This window comes from Bubalus kerabau, chromosome 16, assembly GCF_029407905.1.
Source record: "Bubalus kerabau isolate K-KA32 ecotype Philippines breed swamp buffalo chromosome 16, PCC_UOA_SB_1v2, whole genome shotgun sequence".
In the NCBI taxonomy this organism is placed as follows: domain Eukaryota; kingdom Metazoa; phylum Chordata; class Mammalia; order Artiodactyla; family Bovidae; genus Bubalus; species Bubalus kerabau.
In genome coordinates, this window is record NC_073639.1 from 14,296,733 (window position 1) to 14,309,120 (window position 12,388).

Consider the following 12,388-nt stretch of genomic DNA (forward strand, 5'->3'; position numbering starts at 1 on the left):
ATGTCAGTGGTAAAGAATCCACCTACCAATGCAGGAGACCTAAGAAGTGCAGGTTCAATTCCTGGGTTGGGAAGATCCCCTAGAAGAGGGCATGGCAACCCACTCCAGTATTCTTGCCTGGAGAATCCCATGGACAGAGAAGCCTGGTGGGCTACAGTCTATGGGGTTGCACAGAGTCGGCTAAAGCAACTTAGCCCACAGCACATGCTTCTACTGCAGGGGGCACAGGCTTGCTCCCTGATCAGGGAATAAAGAGAACACAAGCCATAAGGTGTGGCCAGGAAAACTGCTCAGGGTCACACACTCTCCAGCTGTCCCAGACCTAAGGGATCTAGCTTCAACTCATTCAAGACACCCTTCTGCCTTTCCTCACAGTGTGAACCTTGGGAAAAGCAGCATGGCACAGTCTCTGGACCTCGTGGCAGAATTCAGCATCCCTCCCACCACTAAGATGCTCCGTCACCCAACTCTTCCTCTCACTTTACTTTACACCACACAGCATTTCTAAGAAGCACAGACCAGGATCAGATCAGAGACCAAGATCTGAATTCCAGCTCTGCCACTTTCAACTTGTCTCCTGAACTACGCACCTGAGCCTAAGAAAGAAGATATATCTGGTCAACTACCTACTGAGTTCTATAGGGATTGGGTGAAGTAGTGTAGCAGCATATTTGAAACACCTAGAAAATGTAAACTGCTGTTTATTAGGATTTTAAACATTGTCAGATGCAGCTTCTACACTGACATGATGTCTGCCACTAAGAGACTTTCTGAGACACTGCAGAGAGTCTCAGCAAAGGGGACATATCTTTCTTGGGCTGATGATAAACCTCAGGGGTCCATGATGGAGCTGATCTGGAAAGAGGGCAGGTGTAACTTCAGAATGGCTTTATCTCAAATCGAGATGAGCACTTCATAGATAATCAAATCTTCTCTCCCCACTTCCCTTTCCTAATGTCTAGTTTCAAACTTCCTCTGTTCCTTAAAAATTTGTCTTCTGAAAAGATGCTCAACATCACTAGCTGTTGTTGTTGTTTAGTCACTAAGTCATGTCCAACTCTTCTGCAGCCCCTTGGATTGTATCCCACCAGGCTCCTCCATCCACAGGATTCTCCAGGCAAGGATACCAGAGTGAGCTGCCAAACCCTTCTCCAAGGAATCTTCCCAACCCAGGGATCAAACCCAGGTCTCCTGTGTCCCCTGCACTGCAGATGGATTCTTTACCATTGAGCCACCAGGAAGAAACATAAAACTATGATGAGAGGTTATTTCATACCAGTCAGAATAGTCATCATCAAAAAGTCTACAAACAATAAATGCTGGAGAAGGTGTGGAGAAAAGGAAACCTTCGTACACTGTGAGTGGGAATGTAAACTGGTGCATCCACTACGGAGGTTTCTTAAAAAACTGAAACTAGAACTACCATACGATCCAGCAATCTCACTCCTGAGCATATGTCCAGAGAAAACCATAATCTGAAAGGATGCATACACCCCAGTGCTCACTGCAGCACTGTTTACAACAGCCAAGACACAGAAGCAACCTGAAAGCCCATCAACTTTTATGGACTCCAGGGGAATGGATAATGGGAAAGACGAGAGATCTCTTCAAGAAAACAGAGATACCAAGGGAACATTTCATGCAAAGATGGGCTCGATAAAGGACAGAAATGGTATGGACCTAACAGAAGCAGAAGATATTAAGAAGAAGTGGCAAGAATACACAGAAGAACTGTACAAAAAAGATCTTCACAACCCAGATAATCATGATGGTGTGATCACTCACCTAGAGCCAGACATCCTGGAATGTGAAGTCAAGTGGGTCTTCTTAGAAAGCATCACTATGAACAAAGCCAGTGGAGGTGATGGAATTCCAGTTGAGCTATTTCAAATCCTAAAAGATGATGCTGTGAAAGTGCTGCACTCAATATGCCAGCAGATTTGGAAAACTCAGCAGTGGCCACAGGACTGGATAAGGTCAGTTTTCATTCCAATCCCAAAGAAAGGCAATGCCAAAGAATGCTCAAACTACCGCACAATTGCACTCATCTCACATGCTAGTAAAGTACTGCTCAAAATTCTCCAAGCCAGGCTTCAGCAATACGTGAACTGTGAACTTCCAGATGTTCAAACTGGTTCTAGAAAAGGCAGAGGAACCAGAGATGAAATTGCAAACATCCGCTGGATCATGGAAAAAGCAAGAGAGTTCCAGAAAAACATCTATTTCTGCTTTATTGACTATGCCAAAGACTTCGACTGTGTGGATCACAATAAACTGGAAAATTCTTCAAGAGATGGGAATACCAAAACACCTGACCTGCCTCTTGAGAAACCTATATGCAGATCAGGAAGCAACAGATAGAACTGGACGTAGAACAACAGACTGGTTCCAAATAGGAAAAGGAGTACATCACGGCTGTATATTGTCACCCTGCTTATTTAACTTATATGCAGAGTACATCATGAGAAACGCTGGGCTGGAAGAAGCACAAGCTGGAATCAAGATTGCCGGGAGAAATATCAATAACCTCAGATATGCAGATGACATCACCCTTATGGCAGAAAGTGAAGAGGCCTCTTGATGAAAGTGAAAGTGGAGAGTGAAAAAGTTGGCTTAAAGCTCAACATTCAGAAAACGAAGATCATGGCATCTGGTCCCATCACTTCATGGGAAATAGATGGGGAAACAGTGGAAACAGTGTCGGACTTTATTTTGGGGCTCCGAAATCACTACAGATGGTGATTGCAGCCATGAAATTAAAAGATGCTTACTCCTTGGAAGGAAAGTTATGAGCAACCTAGATAGCATATTGAAAAGCAGAGACATTACTTTGTCAACAAAGGTCCGTCTAGTCAAGGCTATGGTTTTTCCAGTGGTCATGTATGGATGTGAGAATTGGACTGTGAAGAAAGCTGAGCACCAAAGAATTGATGCTTTTGAACTGTGGTGTTGGAGAAGACTCTTGAGAGTCCCTTGGACTGCAAGGAGATCCAACCAGTCCATTCTGAAGGAGATCAGCCCTGGGATTTCTTTGGAAGGAATGATGCTAAAGCTGAAACTCCAGTACTTTGGCCACCTTGTGCGAAGAGTTGACTCACTGGAAAAAGACTCTGATGCTTGGAGGGATTGGGGGCAGGAGGAGAAGGGGACGACAGAGGATGAGATGGCTGGATGGCATCACTGACTCGATGGACGTGAGTCTGAGTGAACTCCGGGAGTTGGTGATGGACAGGGAGGCCTGGTGTGCTGCGATTCATGGGGTCACAAAGAGTCGGACACGACTGAGCGACTGAACTGAACTGAAACCAATTCATATTCCCTCAAAAGTTACTACTTCTCTTGCATTCTCTGTCTTGGCTGAAGATGTCTTCATCTACCAGGGTGGAAACCTTAGAGTCAAGTTTTTGTTTATCTGTTTTACTTTTCACTTTTATCTCCCAGTCCTGAATATTCATCAGAAGGACTGATACTGAAGTTGAAGCTCCAATACTTTGGCCACCTGATTCGAAGAACTGACTCACTGGAATAGACCCTGATGCTGGGAAAGATTGAAGGCAGGAGGAGAAGGGGATAACAGAGGATGAGATGGTTGGATGGCATCACCAACTTGATGGACATGAGTTTGAGCAAGCTCCAGGAGTTGGTGATGGACACGGAAGCCTGGCGTGCTGCAGTCCATGGGGTCGCAGAGTCAGACATGACTGAGCGACTGAACTGAACACATCCAAAAGGTCACCAGATCCTATTTTTCTCTTGAGTCTCTCTTCCATTACCTCTTTCCCTTTGCCAATGGAAACTTTAAACCTCCATCATCTCTCACCTGGATTATTTCTAAAATCCAACCAGCCATCTTTGCTTCTGTGCCCCTCCCCACATCAACTCTCAGTTCAGTTCAGTCACTCAGTCGTGTCCGACTCTTTGTGACCCCATGGACTGCAGCACGCCAGGCCTCCCTGTCCATCACCAACTCCTGGAGCTTACCCAAACTCACGTCCATGAAGTTGGTCATGGCATCCAACCATCTCCTCCTCGGGCGTTCCCTTCTGCTCCATCTGTCACTGTCTTACAGTGCTTGCAGAACGGAGGCAAATACACAGCCCAACACCCAGGATCTACCACACGCTGGCCTCAACTGCTTGCAGAGCATCTTCTCAAGTCATCCCCACCCACTCACCTCCGCCAGCAACACCCCAGGGTGCGTGAACACCAACTGTGCCAGCACCTTCCTCTGACACAAAGAACAGGTTTGTTTGCAGCCTTGGAAAATAAGAGCTAGTGTCCGTCTAGAGCAAACAGCAGGCACATGTGCCAGTCATTTCAAAACAGTCGAGTTTCCGAAGTTCAGAGTTCGTCTCCTACAACACAATGCACAATGTAGCGTGTGCAGATATGTTTCACCCTCTTTGCCATGCCCTTGGGAACTGGGGCTCAGGACACCAACGCAAAATGTAGAACGCTGCCTACTGAGAGTAAGGAACTGTCCTTGATCCCTGATCCAGGAGTCTTGAGTTTTCTACTGGCATCCATGAAACTCTACAGGGGAACCTGTTCACATGAAACTTAGATAAAATCTCAGAGCCTTCAGTGCCTTAAACTAAAGGCAATAATTAAGAACAGGAACCATATCTCTACCATCTAACTACCCCCCCTCCCCGATATCTTCCCTTTAAGAAACAGTCAAAAAGTGCTGAGTAAAGTCCATCTAACTTGTGCACACTCAGGAGTGGATAAGTAGTACAGCAAGCCAGAATGGATGGGCTGCCAAGTAAGAGTCATTTTCTTTTCAAACTCAGCACTCATGTAGCTCAAGTTTAAGTAGCTACAAATTTTTACTTACATAAATTAAAAAAGAGACTCAGATTTAAAGCAAAAGTTGGCAGTTGCTCTTTTCAAGACACTTGTTTTTTTTAGGCTGTGCCATGCAGCATGCAGGATATTAGTTCCCCCACTAGGGACTGAACCTGTGCCCCCTGCATTGTGAGCTCAGAGTCTTAACCACTGGGCCACTGGGAAAGTTCTAGGAAGGCTCTTTTTTTTCATCAGTCCTCTACAGAGATCAGAATATTATTGGAAAAGGTCTAGTGGTGTCTCTCTGCTGCCACCTGCCTCACCACCTCAGAGCAGCTGTGGCATCAGGGACAAGTCAAAAATCATCACAATTTTATATCCATATTTCTGTGGGTTTATTCTCACGTATGGGCTTCCCTGGTGTCTAATGGGTAAAAAAAAGAAAATCCGCCAATGCAGGAGACGTAGGTTCAATTCCTGGGTCAGGAAGGTCCATGGAGAAGGAAATGGTGATCCACTCCAGTATTCTTGCCTGCAGAATATCATGGACAGAGGAGTCTGGCAGGCTACAGTCCGTGGTGTTGCAAATAAGTAGGACACAACTTAGCAACTGAACAACAATGTTAGGCTACCCTGAACAGTCTCTCTTTTCTTTCTTTTTTGGAAAGCTTGAGATAGTCTAAAGCCATCTTCTTCTTTTTCCATATGCAAGGTCTTTTCCTTGCATTCGAGCCATTTAACTGCTCAAGTGTCCATTATAAGGCACTAAGAGACAGAGGTTGAAAGTCAAGCCAGTTAATTTTGCTGCTTCTTACAAAAGTCACAGAGCATTACATGACAAGCTGAACTCAGGTGATTTCTTTCCCTATATAAATGACCATTAAAAAAACAAAGTTCCTTAGTGTTCCCAGAGCCTTGCATCAATGATGGGACCACTTAATGATGACTGGCTTCAAGTAATAGATTTATTTCTAAGCAACTCACATTTACTAAGCGCTCAATGTATGCCAATATCCCAAGAATCCCCATTGCTAATTTTCACAACCGCACTACGAGGGAGTTGCTCCTGTTAGCCTGTCTTACTCATGATAAAATTGAGACAGGTTAACAAGCTCACTTACAGGGCTGCAGAGCTAAAGAGAAAAGTGGAGAAAGAGATTCTAATCAGGGTTGACTTCTGAGCCCCTGGTCTCCAGCGTGATGCTCCAAGTGCCAAGACAGGCTCACAAGAAAATGCCCACGGACCTCATCCAACTGTGAGCCAAACACACAAAACCTCACGTGCCAACTCAGGAACAAGATGGTTTAACCATTTGTCCCTATTAATTTTACAGAACAACTCATTTGGAAGCTAATAGCTTTGGAAACGTACTTGTTCTTAAAACAATTAAGATTACTAATTGAGAAAATGAAAAGTCAGTCCTGACTCGCCTGGAGTTAGTATTTCAGCTCTGTATTTGCATTATGCAGACACCACAAGACTCCAGCTCCCTCCCACAGAAAACCGTCCTCTCTCTCCACCCACACGCATCTCACACCCATTCTGATTAAAAAAGAGACAGTGAGCGAGAAAGGCTAGTTAACTTGCTGTAAATTTTCCAGGGACAGCTGTTCTTTATTTCTTCATTTTGCACGTAAATGGCCCTTGTCAATTTAAGATTAATGTGCAACGCTGGTAAAATATGTTCCAAGTTCACTTTGGGCATCTTCCCTCCCACAAAGATTAATACTGAAATTGTACATCATCATCTTCTACCAGGTCCATTCTAAGGCTCCATACAGCTCTAGAAGTGCTCTGGAAGCAGAAAAGTCCTCAAGCCAATTTCAGGATATTTTTCCAAAGACCTAAAACTTTGCTTTCGAAAGGAAGAGAAATTCACTTTTACGTGAGACAATTCAAAGACTGTCATATCTTAGATGTGGCTTCCTACTTCTATCCCATGAATTCACAGCTTGTTACAAAGCTGAATTTGATAACTGACAGCTTGCCTAGACTGACGTCTTAATGCCATGCTCTAGAAATTAAAGTGAATATTCAAATTATCCACATATGGAAGAATTTTTTAAGAGAAACTTCATAAACCAAAGTGGCATTCGAATTTAGTTTTAAATTATGACTATTTAAAAAAAAGCAACTGAAAGAAGTTTTTCAGCAAGCGTTATACTTTGGTTTTGCATATTTTATAGTGCATGCACCTGAAAAATGTGGTATCATCCAACTCCAAAAAAAAAAAAAAAAAAACAGGTACTGGGCATGGGAGGCAGTTTCTTAAGTTATTTACAAAAGAAAATTATTCTCCACGTTCTGAAACAAAATAAGTATGTAATTAACAATACCACGCAACAGAAGTGCCAAAGGAAGGAACACGGACATCTCAGGATTCAAACAATCCAAAGGTTGAACGGGAGGGGAGTTTGGGGGAGAACGGACAGACGTGCATACGTACGGCTGAGTCCCTTTGCTGCCCGCCCGAAACTATCACAACACTGCTAACTGGCTATACTCCAATGCAAAATAAACAGTTTAAAAAAGAAATAAAACAACCCAGGGGAAGGACAGAAAGAGGAAACAGATACACTTAATGAGCAGTAAAATCTACTGTGTAAAAAAATTAGCTCTCTGACCTTCACAGACGGGGCGGGAGTAGACAGGATGAATGCACTTCCTAGTGACAGTCTTTTAGACACTAAGAGCCTGAAAGGGTTAAAAAAAAAAAAGTTGTACCTACCTGTAACTTTCTGAAAGGCCTCTCTTTATTGCACCACTTTGGAACCTACATCTCATCATTCACAGAAAGCAACTCTTTCCCAGAGTAACCTGAGCTCACCCCTCCCTCCCACGTGCCTCTTCAGCCCCTCTATCCCACATATGGTCACTAATACTAGCTTTTATATTTATCTCTCTAAGCCTGCTATTCTGCTATCCACCACCCTCTAGTGCTTATTCAGGTTCTTCTCAGTTAAATGCAAACACCTGAGTATTGCTTTTATTCTACTTCTTCATGCTTCCTTTCCATTTGGCTATTTTCTGTCTCCACATCTTTGGTGAGGTCTCTCTAAATGCTAAAATATACTTTTCTACTCCTTCAAATCCAAAGAAGGCTGTTTCAAAACACAGACTTCAATTAAGATGAAAACTCAACAATCAAAAAATTGAGATCATGACATCTGATCCCATCACTTCATGGTAAACAGAAGGGAAAAAAAATCCAAAGCAGTGACAGATTTTACATTCCTGGGCTCCAAAATCACTATGGACAGTGACTACAGCCATGAAATTTAAAAAGACGCTTGCTCTTTGGAAGGAAGACTGTGACAAACCTTGACAGCATATTAAAAAGCAGAGACGTCACTTTGCCAACAAAGGTCCATCTAGTCAAAGCTATGGCTTTTCCAGTAGTCATGTATGGATTGTGAGAGTGGGACTATAAAGAAAGCTGAGCACCAAAGAATTGATGCTTTCAAATTGTGGTGCTGGAAAAAGCTCTTGAGGGTTCCTTGGACTGCAAGGAGATCAAACCAGTCAATCCTAAAGGAACTCAATCCTGAATATTCACTGGAAGGACTGATGCTAAAGTTCCAATACTTTGGCCGCCTGATGCAAAGAGCTGAATCGCTGGGAAAAACTGAAGGCAAAAGAGGGAGGCAGAGGATGAGATGGCTTATAGCATCAAAACTGGTTGGACATCAGTTTGAGCAAACTCCAGGAGATAATGAAGGACAGGAAAGCCTGGCGTGCTGCAGTCCATGGGGTCGTAAGAGTCGAACAAGATTTAGCAACTGAGCATACACCAAAGACACACAGCAATCTATCTGTATATTCAAATTCTCTTCATCCACACAATCTGGTAACAGTTTTATTTTAGTATCTGAAATCCTTAAATTACTTACAAATATCTATGTTTTGTCTACCATTCATGGATTGAGCATTACATGTAACCAACTTTTAATATGAATCCCAAAAGCCTAGAGCAAGGCTATATTCACCCCATGAATGCTCTATAAATACTGGCTTCAAATGAGAACTACAATTTAACTATGACAAATCACTTGTCACTGAGGGAAGGAAACAAACATGGAGCTATTTTCTTTGGAAGTTTTCTATTGTTTGTCTGGGTTTAGGTTGGGTTATTTTAAAAAAGAAGTTGAAATGTTCAGTTCAGTTCAGTTCAGTCGCTCAGTCGTGTCCAACTCTTTGCGACCCCATGAATCACAGCACGCCAGGCCTCCCTGTCCATCACCAACTCCCGGAGTTCACTCAGACTCACGTCCATCGAGTCGGTGATGCCATCCAGCCATCTCATCCTCTGTTGTCCCCTTCTCCTCCTGCCCCCAATCCCTCCCAGCAGGACACTATAAAGATAACAACTGTGTATCCCGTTGCTCCAATACATAAGAAACTCTTCCATTAAGACTCCTAAATTTTACTACATATTAGCATCACCTGGGGAACATTGAAAACGCCAGCTTCCTAGTTCACACCCAACAGCAATGAAATCAGACTGACTGGGGGTGAGAGCTAGGCAGCAGCATTATTTAAAGATCTCAGGCGATTCCATGGCACAGCAGTGTTTGAAAACAGATGCTTCAGGAAGTCCTTCAACTTGGAAAACATAAGCAATATGCTCCCAGCGGTGGTCAGATGACCTGGAACCACTAAGAGCCGGTACAAGATCATTAACAAATACTCAGTAAATGGATGAAGGACCCCTTGATCTGACTCTCTCGTGTGCCTTAGCTTCATGAACAACTCTACCGAAATGAAGAGTAGGATCTGTTAACTGATGCTGACATTACAGTGAAATGGGGGTTGTTAGGATGCCGAAAGCACAGCAAATGCTAAATGCTAACAGTCCCCTCTAGGACAACATATATTACAGTACATATGTGTCACATAGTACATATGTTATCTACATCACTATGTGTTGTACATATATCAGTAAAAATGGTACCTTTCCTCAGGGGGCTGAGGACTACAGTAAGTTTTAGGCATTTATCTGATGTTTTGTACGTATTTAAATGATAACACAAAGTCGATGCCACTTCCCTGTGGTTCAGATGGTAAAGAATCATCCAGTAACCCAGTAGACCTGAGTTCAATACTTGGATCAGAAGGATTCTCCAGGAGAAGGGAATGGCTACCCATTCCTGTATTTTTGCCTGGAGAATCCCAGGGACAGAGGAGCCCGGCGGGCCACAGTCCATGGGGTTGCAAAGAGTGACTTTCAAAAGTTGATAAAAATGCCAGGTGTCATTTTCACAAGACATGTTAGGTAAAAGGCACGCTAACTGCTTTAACCAAAACATATGAAACAGTAGTTTTCAGAGAAAATGGTAGTCTTCGTTTAAAATGCTGAAAAACGTGAATGGAAATAATTCTTCATACAGATCTCATTAAATGCCTCTGGATCGTAGGCATGGAGATCCACAGAGCACGCCCAGCGGCCATTAATGCCACCACCAGGTACTCCTGGCTCTCTGCCTGCTTTCCAGGCTCCTGGTAGGGGTGTGCTATGTAGACTCATTGGGGTTGAGCGAGGCCATGTGGTCATTTCTAACCAATCAGCTGTGAGCAAATGAAACTTGCATCAAAGCCAGAGTATTCACCTGATGGTCCAAAGTCCTCCAGGCAAGGCAACCAGGAACCTGGAAGCCAACTATCTGAGTGAGAAATAAGTCTTGTTGTCTTAACCCGCAGAGAATTTCCAGCTTCCTGTTATAGGAACATAAACTAGCTTTATCCTGACTATTGAAAAAAAGTGATGCAACAACATTGGTAGCAAGAAAAAAAAAAAAATCAATAGCCGTGATCGCTGATTTAGGGGAAATCATTCAGAGAATATTCCCTGAGGGAACTTCCAAATTTAGGATAAAAACCTCAGCGATTCCACAAGGTTCCTCATCATACTGGTAACATGATCTGACAGTTGATCCTTTTAACTCTATTTTTAGCCTATTACTCTACTAAAAACAAAAGGCTTTAGTTATGAAAGACCTTGAGGGACAACAGATTTGAAAAGAATATTATATGCATTTTTGTTTTTCATTGTAAATGGGAAAAATCTAACTTAAAAGATACAGACTCATTCTTCTATAAAAAAATTTACATGTTTATAATAAAATACATTCAATACATGCAGATTCTATTATACATATTCCATTCAATGAACATGTGCATGCGTGCCAAGTCACTTCAGTCGTATCTAACTCTGTGCGACCCTATGGACTGTAGCCCGCCAGGCTCGTCTGTCCATCGGATTCTCCAGGCAAGAATACTGGAGTGGACTGACATGCCCTCCTCCAGGGGATCTTCCCCACCCAGGGATCAATCCCATGACTCTTACATCTCCTGCACTGGCAGTCACTTTCTTTACCACTAGCGCCACCTGGGAAGCCAATGAACATAACCCTCCATAAAACTACAGATTCATCAGAAAGCATTCTAGATAGATTTTTATCTGCCCAGGCAGAGACAAGTAGATATAAATTATATCCTTTGTGGAAAGAATTGTATTTACAAAAAAAAAAAAAAAAAAAAACCCACCACGCAAGTGATACCATAAAGGCTCTTAAGAAGCTCAGGAAAAAGAGAAACATGAATGATGAAGTGAGAGATATGAAAAAATCACAGTATCCCCATTTTGGAAATTTTTGAACCATTAGGAAAAAGAACAAATTTGTCAGCTCAACCTCAGTGCAGGTTGAAATGAATGAAAATGTTGTTACTGCCTGAATTGCCACTGTAAGGGAGAATGGAAGAAAAGCTTTCTGTGGCTTGGGTTTTTATTATCGATGGGCAAATCCCCAAATCATAAAACAGCTCGTATTCATCTGTTAGCCAACACTCTCATTTCACAGGCGGCAGTCCTGGCTTTATAACAAAGACCTTGTTTTGACAGAAAACGTGAGTGCAATGCTTCACTCCACTAAGTCATTCAGAGTAGGACTGGGATAAACAATATATGAGAGGGAATTAAATATTCAATTTATCCATACTTCACTAGACTCTAAACAAAGAGAAATCCAGCCCCCAGACACAGCTTGTTTTGCAAATTTATTGTATTTAGTTTCTCCAAAGCCTGCCACAATGGCTGCAAAGCACCAAGGCCCTGTTTTTTCTTAAGGACTAGAAAGAAAAGACCCTTGAGCTTTTAAGTCAGGGAACCAAAATGGGGAGGGATTATCTTCCCTGAAGTTTAAAGTGGAAACAATTCAAAAATTACCAACAGGTGGATGAATAAACAAAATGCAGTATATCCATAAAATGAAATGCTGCTGCTGCTGCTGCTAAGTCACTTCAGTCGTGTCCGACTCTGTGCGACCCCACAGATGGCAGCCCATCAGGCTCCCCTGTCCCTGGGATTCTCCAGGCAAGAACACTGGAGTGGGCTGCCATTTCCTTCTCCAATGCGTGAAAGTGAAGAGTGAAAGTGAAGTCACTCAGTCGTCTCCGACTCTTAGTGACCCCATGGACTGCAGCCTTCCAGGCTCCTCCGTCCATGGATTTTCTGCCTAGCAATAGGTGTTGCTAGTGGTGAAGAACCCACTGGCCAACGCAGGAGATGTAAGAGATGTGGGTTCAACTCCTGGGTTGCAAAGA

The 12,388-nt window shown here is 43.0% G+C and overlaps 1 protein-coding gene across 16 annotated transcripts in view; it reads right to left on the minus strand.

Annotated features, from left to right (window-relative positions):
- Positions 1 to 12,388, minus strand: part of ARHGAP10 (Rho GTPase activating protein 10) — a 390,783-nt gene that overhangs the window by 167,677 nt on the left and 210,718 nt on the right. The window lies entirely within an intron of this gene.